The sequence below is a fragment of the Schistocerca cancellata genome, chromosome 4, assembly GCF_023864275.1.
Source record: "Schistocerca cancellata isolate TAMUIC-IGC-003103 chromosome 4, iqSchCanc2.1, whole genome shotgun sequence".
Classification (NCBI taxonomy): Eukaryota; Metazoa; Arthropoda; class Insecta; order Orthoptera; family Acrididae; genus Schistocerca; species Schistocerca cancellata.
In genome coordinates, this window is record NC_064629.1 from 171,099,670 (window position 1) to 171,119,895 (window position 20,226).

The following is a 20,226-nucleotide window of genomic DNA, read 5'->3' on the forward strand; positions in this document are numbered from 1 at the left end:
TCACGCCCCACGTGTTGAGCAATTCGGCGGTACGTCCACCCGGCCTCCCGCATGCCCACTATACGCCCTCGCTCAAAGTCCGTCAACTGCACATACGGTTCACGTCCACGCTGTCGCGGCATGCTACCAGTGTTAAAGACTGCGATGGAGCTCCGTATGCCACGGCAAACTGGCTGACACTGACGGCGGCGGTGCACAAATGCTGCGCAGCTAGCGCCATTCGACGGCCAACACCGCGGTTCCTGGTGTGTCCGCTGTGCCGTGCGTGTGATCATTGCTTGTACAGCCCTCTCGCAGTGTCCGGAGCAAGTATGGTGGGTCTGACACACCGGTGTCAATGTGTTCTTTTTTCCATTTCCAGGAGTGTAGATCACCTTCTCCCTCAGAATGACAATGCCAAAACGCCCACAAGCGCTGCGGAATCTGCAACAATTGGACGCCTTGGGTTCACGGTCATCAGTCATCATCCACACAGTCCTGCCATAGTCCTGTCCGATTTTCATCACCTTCCATAACTTAAAGAACACGTTCTAGGACTTCACTTGTAGGGAGACATGAGACTATGTTGAGAATTACATATGTAGACATGAAGAATAAAGATGAAGAATTTTAATAAAGTTTAGTTTATTTAAGAGTTTTCACATTAAAAATTCCGAGGCATTACTTTTCACCACGCCCTCGTAACAAATCACAATTTATGTCACAATTATGATTCGCATAATGTATGCTACACGCCCGATTTTAAAGAAAGACCTCCCATAGATTTTTCAATACGTTATTTTTTACTTCTTATGGGGTTACAAATAATAGACACTTCGTAACTAAAAGTATCGAAAAGGAGCAAGCGTCGTATGTCCCGAATCTGGTATCTCTGATCATCTTCCCTTTTCGAGGCTTCTCATCTCATTGGCAGTCTATTTCTCTGTCTGATTCTTTAATTATACTACAAAAGTACAAGAAATTATTAGAAATGCTGGTAGTTTTAAAATTGCGCAGATTTTGTAGCTATGAGTTCGCTATCTACGTTAAGTGTCAAGGAAATGTTGCCCTCGGTTATAAACGACTCTGTGTGATTTAGGGTTGAAACACAAGCATCAGTGTGGCCAGCCGTTGTGGCGGAGCGGTTCTATTCGTTTCTGTCTGGAATCGCGCGACCTCTGCATCTACATCCACATCTACATACATACTCCGCAATCCACCATACGGTGCGTGGCGGAGGGTACCTCGTATCACAACTAGCATCTTCTCTCCCTGTTCCACTCCCAAACAGAACGAGGTAAAAATGACTGCCTATATGCCTCTGTACGAGCCCTAATCTCTCTTATCTTATCTTTGCGGTCTTTCCGCGAAATGTAAGTTGGCGACAGTAAAATTGTACTGCAGTCAGCCTCAAATGCTGGTTCTCTAAATTTCCTCAGTAGCGATTCACGAAAAGAACGCCTCCTTTCCTCTAGAGACCCCCACCCGAGTTCCTGAAACATTTCCGTAACACTCGCGTGATGATCAAACCTACCAGTAACAAATCTAGCAGCCCGCCTCTGAATTGCTTCAATGTCCTCCCTCAATCCGACCTGATAGGGATCCCAAACGCTCGAGCAGTACTCAAGAATAAGTCGTATTAGTGTTTTATAAGCTATCTCCTTTACAGATGAACCACATCTTCCCAAAATTCTATCAATGAACCGAAGACGACTATCCGCCTTCCCCACAACTGCCATTACATGCTTGTCCCACTTCATATCGCTCTGCAATGTTACGCCCAAATATTAATCGACGTGACTGTGTCAAGCGCTACACTACTAATGGAGTATTCAAATATTACGGGATTCTGTTTCCTATTCATCTGCATTAATTTACATTTATCTATATTTAGAGCTAGCTGCCATTCCTTACACCAATCACAAATCCTGTCCAAGTCATCTTGTATCCTCCTAGAGTCACTCAACGACGACACCTTCCCGTACACCACAGCATCATCAGCAAACAGCCGCACATTGCTATCCACCCTATCCAAAAGATCATTTATGTAGATAGAAAACAACAGCGGACCTACCAACCTTCCCTGGACCACTCCAGATGATACCCCCACCTCCGATGAACACTCACCATCGAGTCCAACATACTGGGTTCCATTACTTAAGAAGTCTTCGAGCCACTCACATATTTGGGAAACAATCCCATATGCTCGTACCTTAGTTACGAGTCTGCAGTGGGGCACCGAGTCAAACGCTTTCCGGAAGTCAAGGAATATGGCATCCGTTTGATACCCTTCATCCATGGTTCGCAAGATATCATGTGAAAAAATGGCGAGCTGCGTTTCGCAGGACCGATGCTTTCTAAAGCCGTGCTGATCCATGAACAGTAACTTCTCTGTCTCAAGGAAATTCATTATATTCGAACTGAGAATATGTTCGAGAATCCTGCAACCAACCGATGTTAAGGATATTGGTCTGTAATTTTGAGGATCCGTCCTTCTACCCTTCTTATATACAGGCGTCACCTGCGCTACAGTCGCAGGTTCGAATCCTGCCTCTGGCATGGATGTGTGTGATGTCGTGAGGTTAGTTAGGTTTAAGTAGTTCTAAGTTCTAGGGGACTGATGACCTCTGATTTTAAGTCGCATAGCGCTCAGAGCCATTTGAACTATCAGTGTGCATCACAGTTTCACACATTCAGCATAGCTATGGTCAACATGAGTCAGCATGGGTATGGTAAACTCTTAAAGCTGGTTCATCAGAATAACGTTAATAATGTTGCGCATTAAGGGAACACGGAGAGCTCCTCTTTCAGCGTCGGGGATGAAGTACACGATTCGTAATATCGAATTAAGTGGCAATTAGGGAATTGAACCCGGGAGAGGTCGACGGAAAATTGCGCCACAAATTGTGGAGGAGTTACCGTAGCCATGATCGAGAATGCTAGACCCAATGCGCCATCTACAAGCATAGCATGAGGTGTGTCACGACATCTGAACATTCCACGGTCGAGTATACGAAAAGTGCTTCGAACAATTTTGAAATGGTACTTCTAGTGTGGCTCCAGGTTGTCGTCGATGCAGATGGTCTTTACATTGAGCAGCGTTTGTAACCTGGAACGTAAACGTAGGACGCAGTTAACAAGAGTTAGTAAATGTTATCGTCTCATGTCGAAATTAAAATGTGTTTCTTTAAATGGTTGTTCGTTATTTCTCTTCCACATGTACTTGCAAATGTTTCCTCAGTGTTTCTTTGCCCTACGATCACTCGTTTATCATGGGAACCTCTGAAGTAGCGGAAGGGGACCACACAGTGGTCGATTTTCGGTTTTCATCATATTTATATAGATTAAGGTTATATTTAAGTACTCTGAAAAGGATTTTGCTGAAAAAAAAATTTTCCGGCGTTTAAAGGGCATTTTACTACCACGTGTGTTTATGTGCCACGCCCACATTTCACTCATCCACTGTCAACCCACCCACTGTCAACTCTAAGCTATATGGAGACGCCATTATTAGAAAAACAGCCGGCCGGAGTGGCCGTGCGGTTCTAGGCGCTACAGTCTGGAACCGAGCGACCGCTACGGTTTCAGGTTCGAATCCTGCCTCGGGCATGGGTGTGTGTGATGTCCTTGGGTTAGTTGGGTTTAATTAGTTCAAGTTCTAGGCGACTGATGACCTCAGAAGTTAAGTCGCATAGTGCTCAGAGCCATTTGAACCATTTGAATTTTAGAAAAACAGAATGTGTAGGCCATGTTGAAAAACGTTTGGGAACAAGGCTGAGAAAACTAACTGTTGATATGAGAGGAAAAAAATTAGAAGAAATTGTTGACCGGACATGGTCGGTTATCTAAAACTGTAATAGAAAACTTGCAAGTATACTATGGGCAGGCAATTAGGAAAAATAAAGAGAATCTGGCGGCAATGAAGAGAGATGTTTATGCCATATTCTTCCATAAGTCCTCTACTGATGATAACCCATGTCATGGATTGTGTCCATCAGGAGAAAATTCGTGGTGAAAATACAATAGGGCTCAGGCAACTGGAGAATCTTATTCTTACTAGCATTCTCTTCCTGCTGCTGTTATTACAGCAATTGGTTCAAATGGTTCAAATGGCTCTGGGCACTATGGGACTCAACATCTTAGGTCATAAGTCCCCTAGAACTTAGAACTACTTAAACCTAACTAACCTAAGGACATCACACACACCCATGCCCGAGGCAGGATTCGAACCTGCGACCGTAGCAGCCACGCGGTTCCGGACTGCAGCGCCAGAACCGCACGGCCACCGCGGCCGGCTATTACAGCAATTAAATCTATTTTCAGAGACTTGGCTCATCCTGACCTTCTAAGGAAATGTCTGCATGGGCAGACACAGAACCCAAATGAATGTTTCAGCAGCATAATTTGGAATCGCCTACCTAAAACTGTATTTGTAGGCATGCGTACAATGAAACTAGGAATTCATGATGCTGTTATTATATTCAGTTGTGGTCATATTGGAAAGTGTTGGGTACTGAAAAAGCTGGGAATTAGTCCTGGTGAAAATATGATCACTGGGCTGCAACATTGCGATAAAATGAGGATAGCCGATGAAGACAGGTCTGCATCTAATGTTGTTGTTGTTGTTGTTGTTGTTGTTGTTGTTGTTGTTGTCTTCAGTCCTGAGACTGGTTTGATGCAGCTCTCCATGCTACTCTATCCTGTGAAAGCTTCTTCATCTCCCAGTACTTACTGCAACCTACATCCTTCTGAATCTGCTTAGTGTATTCATCTCTTGGTCTCCCTCTACGATTTTTACCCTCCACGCTGCCCTCCAATGCTAAATTTGTGATCCCTTGATGCCTCAGAATATGTCCTACCAACCGGTCCCTTCTTCTTGTCAAGTTGTGCCACAAACTCCTCTTCTCCCCAATTCTATTCAATACCTCCTCATTAGTTATGTGATCTACCCATCTAATAGTCAGCATTCTTCTGTAGCACCACATTTCAAAGGCTTCTATTCTCTTCTTGTCCAAACACCGAGCGAGGTGGCGCAGTGGTTAGACAGTGGACTCGCATTCGGGAGGACGACGGTTCAATCCCATGTCCGGCCATCCTGATTTAGGTTTTCCGTGATTTGCCTAAATCGCTCCAGGCAAATGCCGGGATGGTTCCTTTCAAAGGGCACGGCCAACTTCCTTCCCCGTCCTTCCCTAATCCGATGAGATCGATGTCTGGTCTCCTTCCCCAAACAACCCAACCCAACCCTCTTCTTGTCTAAACTATTTATCGTCCATGTTTCACTTCCATACATGGCTACACTCCATACAAATACTTTCAAAAACGACTTCCTGACAATTAAATCAATACTCGATGTTAACAAATATCTCTTCTTCAGAAACGCTTTCCTTGCCATTGCCAGTCTACATTTTATATCATCTCTACTTCGACCATCATCAGTTATTTTGCTCCCCAAATAGCAAAACTCCTTTACTACTTTAAGTGTCTCAGTTCCTAAGCTAATACCCTCAGCATCACCCGACTTAATTCGACTACATTCCATTATCCTCGTTTTGCTTTTGTTGATGTTCATCTTATATCCTCCTTTCAAGACACTATCTATTCCGTTCAACTGCTCTTCCAAGTCCTTTACTGTCTCTGACAGAATTACAACGACATCGGCGAACCTCAACGTTTTTATTTCTTCTCCATGGACTTTAATACCTACTCCGAATTTTTCTTTTGTTTCCTTTACTGCTTGCTCAATATACAGATTGAATAACATCGGGGTCACACTACAACCCTGTCTCACTCCCTTCCCAACCACTGCTTCCCTTTCATGCCCCTCGACTCTTATAACTCCCATCTGGTTTCTGTACAAATTGTAAATAGCCTTTCGCTCCCTGTATTTTACCCCTGCCACCTTCAGAATTTGAAAAAGAGTATTCCAGTCAACATTGTCAAAAGCTTTCTCTAAGTCTACAAATGCTAGAAATGTAGGTTTGCCTTTCCTTAATCTATTTTCTAAGATACGTCGTAGGGTCAGTATTGCCTCACGTGTTTCAGCATTTCTGCGGAATCCAAACTGATCTTCGCCGAGGTCGGCTTCTACCAGTTTTTCCATTCGTCTGTAAAGAATTCGCGTTAGTATTTTGCAGCAGTGACTTATTAAACTGATAGTTCGATAATTTTCACATCTGTCAACACCTGCTTTCTTTGGGATTGGAATTATTATATTCTTCTTGAAGTCTGAGAGTATTTCGCCTGTCTCATACACCGTACTCACAAGATGTTAGAGTTTTGTCAGGACTGGCTCTCCCAAGGTCGTCAGTAGTTCCAATGGATTGTTGTCTACCCCCGGGGCCTTGTTTCGACTCAGGTCTTTCAGTGCTCTGTCATACTCTTCACGGAGTATCGTATCTCCCATTTCATCTTCATCTACATCCTCTTCCATTTCCATAATATTGTCCTCAAGTACATCGCCCTTGTATAGACCCTCTATAGACACCTTCCACCTTTCTGCTTTCCCTTCTTTGCTTAGAACTGGATGTCCATCTGAGCTCTTGATATTCATACAAGTGGCTTTCTTTTCTCCAAAGGTCTCTCTTATTTTCCTGTAGGAATTATCTATCTTACCCCTAGTGAGATAAGCCTCTGTATCCTTACATTTCTCCTCTAGCCATTCCTGCTTATCCGTTTTGCACTTCCTGCCGATTTCATTTTCGAGACGTTTGTATTCCCTTTTGCCAGCTTCATTTACTGCGTTTTTATATTTTCTCCTTTCATCAATTAAATTCAATATTCCTTCTGTTGCCCAAGGATTTCTACTAACCCTCGTCTTTTTACCTACTTGATCCTCTGCTGCCTTCACTACTTCATCCCTCAGAGCTACCCATTCTTCTTCTACTGTATTTCTTTCCCCCAGTCCTGTCAACTGTTCCCTTATGCTCTCCCTGAAACTCTGTACAACCTATGGTTTAGTCAGTTTATGCAGGTCCCATCTCCTTAAATTCCCACATTTTTGCAGTTTCTTCAGTTTTAATCTACAGTTCATAACCAATAGATTGTGGTCAGAGTCCACATCTGCCCCTGGAAATGTCTTACAATTTAAAACCTGGTTCCTAAATCTCTGTCTTACCATTATATAATCTATCTGAAACCTGTCAGTATCTCCAAGCTTCTTCCATGCATACAACCTTCTTTTATGATTCTTGAACCAAGTGTTAGCTATGATAAGTTACGCTCTGTGCAAAATTCTACCAGACGGCTTCCTCTTTCATTTCTCTCCCCCAATCCATATTCACCCACTATGTTTCCTTCTCTCCCTTTTCCTACTGTCGAATTCCAGTCACCCATGACTATTAAATTTTCGTCTTCCTTCACTACCTGAATAATTTCTTTTATCTCATCATACATTTCATCAATTTCTTCGTCATCTGCAGAGCTAGTTGGCATATAAACTTGTACTACTGTGGTAGTCATGGGCTTCGTGTCTATCTTGGCCACAATAATGCGTTCACTATGCTGTTCGTAGTAGCTTACCCGCATTCCTATTTTCCTATTCATTATTAAACCTACTCCTGCCTTACCCCTATTTGTTTTTGTACTTATAACCCTGTATTCACCTGACCAAAAGTCTTGTTCCTCCTGCCACCGAACTTCACTAATTCCTACTATATCTAACTTCAACCTATCCATTTCCCTTTGTAAATTTTCTTACCTACCTGCCTGATTAAGGGATCTGACATTCCACGCTCCGATGCGTTCTCCTGATAACGACGCCCTCTTGAGTAGTCCCTGCCCGGAGATCCGAATGGGGGACTACGTATTTTACCTCCGGAATATTTTACCCAAGAGGACGCCATCATCATTTAACCACACAGTAAAGCTGCATGCACTCGGGAATAATTACGGCTGTCGTTTCCCCTTGCTTTCAGCCGTTCGCAGCACCAGCACAGCAAGGCCGTTTTGGTTGGTGTTGCAAGGCCAGATCAGTCAATCATCCAGACTGTCTCCCCTGCAACTACTGAAAAGGCTGCCGCCCCTCTTCAGGAACCACACGTTTGTCTTGCCTCTCCGTTTTGGTTGCACCTACGGTACGGCCATCTGTATCGCTGAGACACGCAAGCCTCCCCACCAACGGCAAGGTTTAAGTAATGGGGGTAGGCTGCATCTAATATGGTCAAGAAAGCAAGACAAATATCCAAGAAGGTGAAAAAGAAGCTGGAAGACCTGATAGAGGCCAAAGAAGGGCCATCATATGCAGCAGAACAGTTTTAATTAACTGTAAGTAACAACTTTCAAAAGTTTCTTCTTTAAAGTCAATTTCCCGCAAACTAAAATTTTCAGTACACTTGGCCCATTATATCAGAAACTATCATAGATAAATGAATGAAATTTTCAGAGACTCTGCATAACATAAAAAGCCACCTCTGGTTCAAAATGGCTCTGAGCACTATGGGACTCAACATCTTAGGTCATAAGTCCCCTAGAACTTAGAACTACTTAAACCTAACTAACCTAAGGACATCACACACACCCATGCCCGAGGCAGGATTCGAACCTGCGACCGTAGCAGTCGCGCGTTTCCGGACTGCAGCAAGCCACCTCTGGTACTACATTCATTAATATTTCCCCATTAGGAAGTTCACAAAAAATATTTTATGCGAAAAAAATTGAATATTTTTTGTTAATAAACTTAAAGTATTTCTTAGAAACTATAAAGTGGTTAAAGTAAATTTTAGTACAGTTGACTCTATTATCTTCATGTAACATACAGTAAAATTATTAAGGTCCTGCATCAAATAGTTTTTTCAGAAATGGGTCAAATACTTGCGTAAATTAACATGGGTTAAATAGGCAGTGTGTGGTCCCCCTAACTACCCTGTACGTTGTAACAACACAAGATAGGACTCAAGTGCCGTAACCAAGGCGTGAGTCGTAGCCAGCTTACGCAGTATATCGCCATATTGGTAGCGTCTTCAGTAATGACCCAATTCTCCTGACAGTTCCCAGCTTTCTGGAAGCTTCTATTGCACTGCAATATGCGGCAGCACCTGTGTTCTGTTTCAACAAGCCCACTTTGTCCATACAGACATCCCTGGTAACACCGACTCAAAGGAAGGCCTCGGCGCTTGTTCGTTACGTCACGTCAGCTAGGCACGGCGAACGCCAGGTCTGCTGCAGGCAGAAACGCCTGGGCGTGCTTATCGCTATAAATCTCATATTTTTGGACAAAATGTTTGGTATTGTTTTGGATTCTGCAGTTTTATTTAGATGAAAGATTTTCTTACTATCGTAAAGCTACAAATGAAGATCATAGTTCTGTATTACTGAATCCTGTCGAAACAAACGTAGATCAATATGAGAATATGCATTGCCCCAATGCAAGCTTCGGAAATTTTACATTCAAGAAACTATATTTACTTGATCCATTTTGGTATCGAAAGTTACCCCAACCCCCTTACTATGAACTCTTTTCTTTTATTTATTTATTTATTTTCGGTTGACATCGTCACTGGAAATGTGAACTAATTTACATGTGTAAATGTCCAACTGTTGCCAGTCATTAGATTACAGTCGTTTTCAACGAAAGGATTTCTAAACAGGAACAAAATAGCTTCATACATCGAAAATACTGCTGAGCTTAAACTTTTTTAAACATGCACATTAGAAAAGATAAATATTCCCCTCTTGCAACTGAAAGGAGAAACTTTATAAGATAAAATTTTATTTGATAAAACAAGTATCTCTCTTTTGCCTCTTCTTCTGTCCCCCACCCCCTCCCCCAACGTGTACAATCGCAAGATATTTCATTAACATTCAGTGCTCCTCACCCCGTAGTCAACCAAGATACCTAAAGAAGAGCACCAATATGTTCACAGTTTCTTGTAAAAGCAACCCAGTACAAACGTAACTTCCTCAGATTTACAAAGAAGATAAAGAAGCACGAATTCTGTTGCTGCTGGACCATGAAGTTGTTTTTGTATGTCAATCCTTAAAACAGGTGGAAATTGAAATTTAGGAGTACATTATTTGTTAAAAAGTGTAATGAGTTGCACAATTAATTGATTGCAGAAATCTCTCAGAACAATGTGTGTCGGTCAACTACCGCCAATAGTTCCACATTTTCCTGTGTCAGAGAGGGGGACACCACCGTTATGAGTATGCCTGCAACAGACCTGGCGTTGGCCGTGCCTAGCTGACGTGACGTCACGAACAAGCGCCGAGGCCTTCCTTTCAGTCGGTGTTGTCCCTGGCTAGCCGAGCAGATCATCGCCACGGCTGGGCTATGCAGCGAAACTTGCCGCGTGTGTCTCTCTACTGTGGGGCCGCCGACCATCTTCTTATGCAGCTGCCGTGGCCGCAGCAAACAGACTGCTGCCTAACGGCCTAGCCGTCAGGTCGCCTTCACTTCTGCTGGGGCCTCGCGGTTCGAGGACCGAACTGGGGTTCCGCCAGCTCCGTCCGGCTGGGGTCGGACGCCGCCAGGGTCTCTCATCCTCGGCCGAAAAGCAGCTTCGAGCCAGGCTGGCCATCGACGCACCTCGATTCGAACACCCGTAGTCGGGACACGGCCGCGCGGATGTGCCGATGGCAAGGTCGCTTGCCAACGGACGGACACTCTTAAGGGGACCACACCCTGCCTATCTAACCTATGTTAATTATGGCAAGTATTTGACCCATTTCTGAAAAAACTATTTGATGCAGGACCTCAATATTTTTACTGTATATTACATGATGCTAATAGAGTCAACTGTACTAAAATATACTTTATCCATTTTATAGTTTTTAAGAAATACGTGCTTCAAAAAAACTGTATACACACTTTGAAGCCTCATAGAAAATTTATTTCCCGTTCTACAATGTTAAATTTTTGGAAATGGAAAGCTTAAAGTCCAATTGGAAAAATAAATGTACTTTGCAAATGTGATTAATGTTCAAACTGGTGGCCTTCAGCATCAATACATTTCTGAGTACGAGTCACCACTGATCCCGTGCATCGTACCAAAGTGTCCGATGAGATATATGCACACACCGCCTGATCTCATTCCAAAGTGTTTCCAGGTTACGTGGTTTACGTTTGTACACCTCATCTTCTACTGTGCCCCATAAGAAGAAATCCAGCGGCGTGAGGTCTGGAGAGCGTGCAGGAAACTCGATTGGTCCCCTGCGTCTTATCCACTGGCCTGGCACATTGTGATCCAGGTATGCTCGTACGTCCCTATGATAGTGCGGCAGGGCGCCATCTTGTTGGAAATAAAACTCATCATTACTGTATAATGCACGAATGGCAGGGAATATGGAGTCAAATGGTTCAAATGGCTCTGAGCACTATGGGACTTAACATCTGTGGTCATCAGTCCCCTAGAACTTAGAACTACTTAAACCTAACTAACCTAAGGACATCACACACATCCATGCCCGAGGCAGGAGTCGAACCTGCGACCGTAGCAGTCGCGCGGTTCCGGACTGAGCGCCTAGAACCGCGAGATCACCGCGACCGGCAGAATATGGAGTCAGCAAGCATTGTTAGGTACATTTCTCCAGTAACAGTACCTTCAAAGCGTAAAGGCCCAGTGAGTCCCCTTGCAGACAAACCACACCACACATTTACACCAGGCAAATTCACAGCCTTTTCAACTGTACTGTGAGGATTATCTTCAGCCCAGTACACACAATTGTGCCTATTGACAGTTCCATTGAGATGGATTGGGCTTCATCCGACCAAATTATGCTACCCATAAATCCTGGTTCACGTCTCACCATCTCCTGAACCCATTCACAAAATTCTAACCTTCGATCTGAATCGTCGTCACTTAGCTGTTGCACCAGCCTTGGAATGTACACACGAAACTTGCCTTTCTTCAGAATGCGTAGCACACTACTAGCACTTACATTACTCTCACGTGCCGCTTGCCTTGAAGATTTTTGAGGCGAACGCTGAAACAGTTCCAAGACCGCAGTTGTGGAATCATCACTTGTAACTGTACGAGGTCGCCCTGATCGACCTCTATGTACATCACACACTGTTCCATGAATTTCGAACTTGTCTCGTAGACGTGTAATTGTTAACCTTGAAGGTGGTTCTGTACCATACTCACTTCTCAACTGTCTTCGAACCGCAGCTACATTCTCAAACTTCCAGTACCACTTAATTATCTGCTTCCGCGCTTCAAAGCTCAAACTCACGTCCGCCATGTTGCAGTTACTTCCTTGCCACTGCTGCCACCTGTTGAAGAAAGATAACATTACTTTGTCACAGATATTTAACCTTGTAGAACAGGAAATAAATTGTCTATGACAGTTCAAAGTGTGTATACATTTTTTGACCCACCCTGTACTTTTTAAAATTTATTAATAAAAAATATTAAGTTTTTTTCTGCAGAAAATTCCTTTATGAACCTACTAATAGGGGAATATTAATGAATGTAGTACCAGATGTGGCTTTTTATGTTATGCAGAGTCTCTGAAAATTTAATTCATTTATCTATGATGGTTTCTGATATAATGGGGCATATATACTGAAAATTTTAGGTTGCGGCAAATTGACTTTAAAGAAAACACTTTTGAAATGTGTTACTTACAGTTAATTATAACCGTCCTGCTGCATATGATGACCCTTCTTTGGCCTCTAGCAGGTCTTCCAGCTTCTTTTTCACTTTCCTGGTTGTTTGTCTTGCTTTCTTGGCCATATTAGATGGAGACCTGTCTGCATCGGCTATCCTCATTTTATCGCAATGTTGCAGCCCATTGATCATGTTTTCCCCAAGATTAATTCCCAGCTTCTTCAGTACCCAACACTTTCCAATATTACCACAATTGAATGAAATAACAGCATCATGAACTCCTAGTTTCATTGTATGCATGCCTACAAATACAGATTTAGGAAGACGGTTCCAAATTATGCTGTTGAAACATTCATTTGGGATCTGTGCCACGCGGGATTAGCCGAGCGGTCTGGAGCGCTTCAGTCATGGACTGTGCGGCTGATCCCGGCGGAGTTTAGAGTCCTCCCTCGGGCATGAATGTGTGTGTTTGTCCTTAGGATAATTTAGGTTAAGTAGTGTGTAGGCTTAGGGACTGATGACCTCAGCAGTTAAGTCCCATAAGATTTCACACACATTTGAACTTTTTTTTGGGTTATGTGTCTGCCCATGCAGACACTTTCTTAGAAGATCAGGATGAGCCAAGTCTCTGAAAATGGGTTTAATTGCTGTAATAACAGCAGCAGGAAGAGAATGCTGGTGAGAATAAGATTCTCCAGTTGCCTGAGCCCTATTCTATTTGCACCACGTATTTTCTCCAGATGGACACAATCCATGACATGGGTTATCATCAGTGGAGGACTTATGGAAGAATATGGCCCAAACATCTCTCTTCATTGCCTCCAAATTGTCTTTATTTCTCCTAATTGCCTGCCCATAGTATACCTGCAACATTTCTAAAACAACTACTCGCAATCACACTTAAACAAAACTAACCGCGTGTTTGAAAGCGTGTTGTTTACAAACAGCAGAAACAACAGAATACCGACCGTTGCTTTCCAAGGATACCCAACACGTGCAATGTAGGAGATATAAAGATCTAAAATATATGCAGAAAAGTGGGTGACAGAAAAGTGGGCATGGCACATAAATACACGTGGTAGGAAAATGCTCTTCAAACGCTCGAAAAAAATTTTTTTTGAGCAAAATCCTTTTCAGTGTACCTAAATAAAATCTTAATCTATCGAAATATGGTGAAAACCGAAAATCGAATTTTTCGACCTGAACCACGGTGTGGTCCCCTTAAGGAACTCTTTCAGTGGCGCATACACGCCGGCCCGCCTGGATCCACAGTTTAACGCCTGTCGCCTGCTTTCTGCTTATTGCAGGCAGTCTGCACTACTTTTGTTTATGATTAACAACAAAGAACTTCGACAACATCTGGCTGCCTTCACGGTGTAGGCCTCCACCCACCTCCAGCGGAGAGCCACTCGACCACTTCATCCATCTTAAAAGCTTCACAACGTGCTCGATACAAATGTGTGACTATGTTTGTAATCCCCGAGAACTGGAATATGTCACAGCTTAATGGCTGAGTATGATTTATTTAAGAAAAACTTCATTTGTGAGCGACTTTTGCAATATTTGACCAACGTGTTGTTATACGAATGCGTGGTGTCTGTTCTTTCGGACATGTCCGGAAGAACAGACACCACGCATTCGTATAATTAATACGCCTAGCTGGGCAATGGTTCCACCTTCTTCAGTGCGGACGTTCAGATACGTCAGACCTCCTGTGGGAATCTCGGAGTAGCGAACATGGAGGAAACGGTCAGGGACTGCTGATAGGTGGCGCTCCATGGGAGTGAGGTGTGCCGAGATGGTCCGCGATAGTTAGTTAGTTAGTTGGTTGCGTGTTCCATTATTCATTCACACGGCACGGTAGCCGTTATGATGTGGAACTTGTCAAGTGCACAAGAAATGCACAAATGAAACAAGATTATATATATATATATATATATATATATATATATATATATATACAGGGTGTTTCAAAAATGACCGGTATATTTGAAACGGCAATAAAAACTAAACGAGCAGCGATAGAAATACACCGTTTGTTGCAATATGCTTGGGACAACAGTACATTTTCAGGCAGACACACTTTCGAAATTACAGTAGTTACAATTTTCAACAACAGATGGCGCTGCGGTCTGGGAAACTCTATAGTACGATATTTTCCACATATCCACCATGCGTAGCAATAATATGGCGTAGTCTCTGAATGAAATTACCCGAAACCTTTGACAACGTGTCTGGCGGAATGGCTTCACATGCAGATGAGATGTACTGCTTCAGCTGTTCAATTGTTTCTGGATTCTGGCGGTACACCTGGTCTTTCAAGTGTCCCCACAGAAAGAAGTCACAGGGGTTCATGTCTGGCGAATAGGGAGGCCAATCCACGCCGCCTCCTGTATGTTTCGGATAGCCCAAAGCAATCACACGATCATCGAAATATTCATTCAGGAAATTAAAGACGTCGGCCGTGCGATGTGGCCGGGCAACATCTTGCATAAACCACGAGGTGTTCGCAGTGTCGTCTAAGGCAGTTTGTACCGCCACAAATTCACGAAGAATGTCCAGATAGCGTGATCCAGTAATCGTTTCGGATCTGAAAAATGGGCCAATGATTCCTTTGGAAGAAATGGCGCCCCAGACCAGTACTTTTTGAGGATGCAGGGACGATGGGACTGCAACATGGGGCTTTTCATTTCCCCATATGCGCCAGTTCTGTTTATTGACGAAGCCGTTCAGGTAAAAATAAGCTTCGTCAGTAAACCAAATGCTGCCCACATGCATATCGCCGTCATCAATCCTGTGCACTATATCGTTAGCGAATGTCTCTCGTGCAGCAATGGTAGCGGCGCTGAGGGTTTGCCGCGTTTGAATTTTGTATGGATAGAGGTGTAAACTCTGGCGCATGAGACGATACGTGGACGTTGGCGTCCTTTGGACCGCAGCTGCAACATGGCGAACGGAAACCCAAGGCCGCTGTTGGATCACCTGCTGCACTAGCTGCGCGTTGCCCTCTGTGGTTGCCGTACGCGGTCGCCCTACCTTTCCAGCACGTTCATCCGTCACGTTCCCAGTCCGTTGAAATTTTTCAAACAGATCCTTTATTGTATCGCTTTTCGGTCCTTTGGTTACATTAAACCTCCGTTGAAAACTTCGTCTTGTTGCAACAACACTGTGTTCTAGGCGGTGGAATTCCAACACCAGAAAAATCCTCTGTTCCTCATGTTGTCCACAGCACACGCTTACAGCAGAAAGACGACGTACAGAATGGCGCACCCACAGACTGCGTTGTCTTCTATATCTTTCACATCACTTGCAGCGCCATCCGTTGTCGAAAATTGTAACTTCTGTAATTTCGAAAGTTTGTCCGCCTGAAAACGTACTGTTGTCCCAAGCATATTGCAAAAAACGGTGTATTTCTATCGCTGCTCGTTTAGTTTTTATTGCCGTTTCAAATATACCGGTAATTTTTGAAACACCCTGTATATATATATATATATATATATATATATATATATATATATATATATATATATATATATAGACACACACAGAGTTAAGGATGAACATTTCTGTTATTTACCCCATTACCTTAAATGACACAAAACGCATATACTATATTTACAAATTTATTTATTCCTAGCCGGCCGGAGTGGCCTAGCGGTTCTAGGCGCTTCAGTCTGGAACCGCGCGACCGCTACGGTCGCAGGTTCGAATCCTGCCTCGGGCATGGATGTGTGTGATGTCCTTAGGTTAGTTAGGTTTAAGTAGTTCTAAGTTCTAGGGGACTGATGACCTCAGATGTTAAGTCCCATAGTGCTCAGAGCCATTTGAACCATTTTATTTATTCCTATTCAAGAATTCATCTATGGTATAGAAGGAGTTGTCAAGGACACATGATTTCAATTTGTTTTTGAAGCTATTACTGCTATCTGTCAGACATTTTATTTCATCTGGTAATTTGTCAAAGATTTTTGTAGCAGCATGTTTTACCCCTTTCTGTGCCAAAGATAGGTTGGGTAAAGGATAGTGTAAGTCTTCCTTTTTTCTGGTATTATAATCATGAATGTCACTGTTGTTTTTAAACTGGTCCATGTTGTTGAGAACAAATTTCATTAGTGAGTAAATGTACTGTGAGCCTGTTGTAAGAATTCCCGATCTTTTAAAAAGATGCTTACAAGATGTGCGACACATTATTCTAAACACTTTCTTTTGAGCAGTTGTAAGTAGGCTGTTTAGATTTTTATATTGGTAATGCCACATAGCGCTCTGTATGAATATCACTGGCTGTGCTGTGTGCAGTCTGTGGCTAGTTTGCATTGTTGTCTGCCATTGTAGTGTTGGGCAGCGGCAGCTGGATGTTAACAGCGCGTAGCGTTGCGCAGTTGGAGGTGAGCCGCCAGCAGTGGTGGATGTGGGGAGAGAGATGGCGGAGTTTTGAAGTTTGTCATGAACTGCTATATATATTATGACTATTAAGGTAAATACATTGTTTGTTCTCTATTAATATCTTTCATTTGCTAACTATCCCTATCAGTAGTTAGAGCCTTCCGTTGTTTGAATCTTTTATTTAGCTGGCAGTAGTGGTGCTCGCTGTATTGCAGTAGTTCGAGTAATGAAGATTTTTGTGAGGTAAGTGATTTCTGAAAGGTGTAGTTTAATGTTACTCAGGGCCATTCTTTTGCAGGGATCTTTGATAGTCAGATTGCGTTGCGCTAAAAATATTGTGTGTCACTTTAGTGAATGTTTGAGTACGTTCAGTTTTGCTCAGCTGTTTGAAAAGCAAATAGTGTAAGAGGTTTATCAGCACAGTCGTGTATAATTGTTCCTAAGGGGACGTTTCACAGTGAATACTTTTTCTCTAAATGTTGAGTTACACCAAGATATTATTCCCTATGACATCAGAAAGTGAAACTATGCAAAGTATGTTAGCGTACTAATTTCTGTGTCCTCAAAATTGGCAGTTATTCTGATTGCATAAGTTGCTGAACCTAGTCGCTTTACAAGATCCAAAATACGAATTTTTCAATTAAGATTCTCATCTATGTGTACACCCAAAAACTTAGTATGCTCTACCCTGTCTACTGGCTTCTGTTGATGTGTTTTATTTATTGAAGGAACTGTACCTTGTGCAGCAGAAAATTGGATGTACTGTGTTTTTCCCAAGTTTAGAGCAAGCCCATTTGCAGAAAACCAATTAATGACTTTTCCAAAGATCTTATTTGTATCATTTTCAATTGGAGTTTCTTTTACCGGATTAATAATGATGGCTGTATCATAAGCAAACAGTGTCAGTTCAGCTTCCTGTTTCAGATAGGAAGGGAGGTCGTTCACATATATCAAGAACAGAAGGGGGACCCATGACTGAACCCTGTGGAACACCCAATGTAATTTCACCCCAGTTAGATGAAGTGGCAAATTTATTTAAATCACTTGACCCATATAAGGAAACTTTTTGCTTCCTGTTCTGTAGGTACGACTTAAACCACTCATATGCTATTCCCCAGATGGCGCATTGGTTAACGCATCTGCCTTGTAAGCAGGAGATCCCGGGTTCGACTCCTCGTCCGGCAAACATTTTCATTCGCCGCCGCTGCTTCCGTATAATGTCCCGATGCAGCTGAAAGCTTGCGTATAATGTCCCTTTCCTTCCCTTTCACCCCTTCTCCAACTTCAATTTACGTACAACGTGTTTGTGTCACAGTAATACTTTTCCTTTCGCAATTTTAAAGTAGGTTATGCCGATTGTTGTTAGAAATTACAGTGTTGAATATAAAGCTTAGGTTCTGTGGAATATGGTAAGGTATAGTTTCATGTGGCAGTAATTCAGTTACTCATTGGATCGCCAAAAGGGGCGGCTTGCAAGTCATTCCTCCTGAGTTTAGCATAGCTATAAGATCTTAAGACAATACAAGTGGAATCCATGTTTGGAATGCATTTCAGACTGAGGAAAGCTGCATGTCGAAGCCCTACAAACGTATCACATACTTGTATTCCAGAAGAACGAAAATTAGTAAATACACTCCTGGAAATGGAAAAAAGAACACATTGACACCGGTGTGTCAGACCCACCATACTTGCTCCGGACACTGCGAGAGGGCTGTACAAGCAATGATCACACGCACGGCACAGCGGACACACCAGGAACCGCGGTGTTGGCCGTCGAATGGCGCTAGCTGCGCAGCATTTGTGCACCGCCGCCGTCAGTGTCAGCCAGTTTGCCGTGGCATACGGAGCTCCATCGCAGTCTTTAACACTGGTAGCATGCCGCGACAGCTTGGACGTGAACCGTATGTGCAGTTGACGGACTTTGAGCGAGGGCGAGCCCGCATCTCGTGGTCGTGCGGTAGCGTTCTCGCTTCCCACGCCCGGGTTCCCGGGTTCGATTCCCGGCGGGGTCAGAGATTTTCTCTGCCTCGTGATGGCTGGGTGTTGTGTGCTGTCCGTAGGTTAGTTAGGTTTAAGTAGTTCTAAGTTCTAGGGGACTGATGACCGTAACAGTTAAGTCCCATAGTGCTCAGAGCCATTTTTTTGAGCGAGGGCGTATAGTGGGCATGCGGGAGGCCGGGTGGACGTACCGCCGAATTGCTCAACACGTGGGGCGTGAGGTCTCCACAGTACATCGATGTTGTCGCCAGTGGTCGGCGGAAGGTGCACGTGCCCGTCGACCTGGGACCGGACCGCAGCGACGCACGGATGCACGCCAAGACCGTAGGATCGTACGCAGTGCCGTAGGGGACCGCACCGCCACTTCCCAGCAAATTAGGGACACTGTTGCTCCTGGGGTATCGGCGAGGACCATTCGCAACCGTCTCCATGAAGCTGGGCTACGGTCCCGCACACCGTTAGGCCGTCTTCCGCTCACGCCCCAACATCGTGCAGCCCGCCTCCAGTGGTGTCGCGACAGGCGTGAATGGAGGGACGAATGGAGACGTGTCGTCTTCAGCGATGAGAGTTGCTTCTGCCTTGGTGCCAATGATGGTCGTATGCGTGTTTGGCGCCGTGCAGGTGAGCGCCACAATCAGGACTGCATACGACCGAGGCACACAGGGCCAACACCCGGCGTCATGGTGTGGGGAGCGATCTCCTACACTGGCCGTACACCACTGGTGATCGTCGAGGGGACACTGAATAGTGCACGGTACATCCAAACCGTCATCGAACCCATCGTTCTACCATTCCTAGACCGGCAAGGGAACTTGCTGTTCCAACAGGACAATGCACGTCCGCATGTATCCCGTGCCACCCAACGTGCTCTAGAAGGTGTAAGTCAACTACCCTGGCCAGCAAGATCTCCGGATCTGTCCCCCATTGAGCATGTTTGGGACTGGATGAAGCGTCGTCTCACGCGGTCTGCACGTCCAGCACGAACGCTGGTCCAACTGAGGCGCCAGGTGGAAATGGCATGGCAAGCCGTTCCACAGGACTACATCCAGCATCTCTACGATCGTCTCCATGGGAGAGTAGCAGCCTGCACTGCTGCGAAAGGTGGATATACACTGTACTAGTGCCGACATTGTGCATGCTGTGTTGCCTGTGTCTATGTGCCTGTGGTTCTGTCAGTGTGATCATGTGATGTATCTGACCCCAGGAATGTGTCAATAAAGTTTCCCCTTCCTGGGACAGTGAATTCACGGTGTTCTTATTTCAATTTCCAGGAGTGTATGTTTTGGACTGGATTATAGGACCATGTGACTTCAATAAA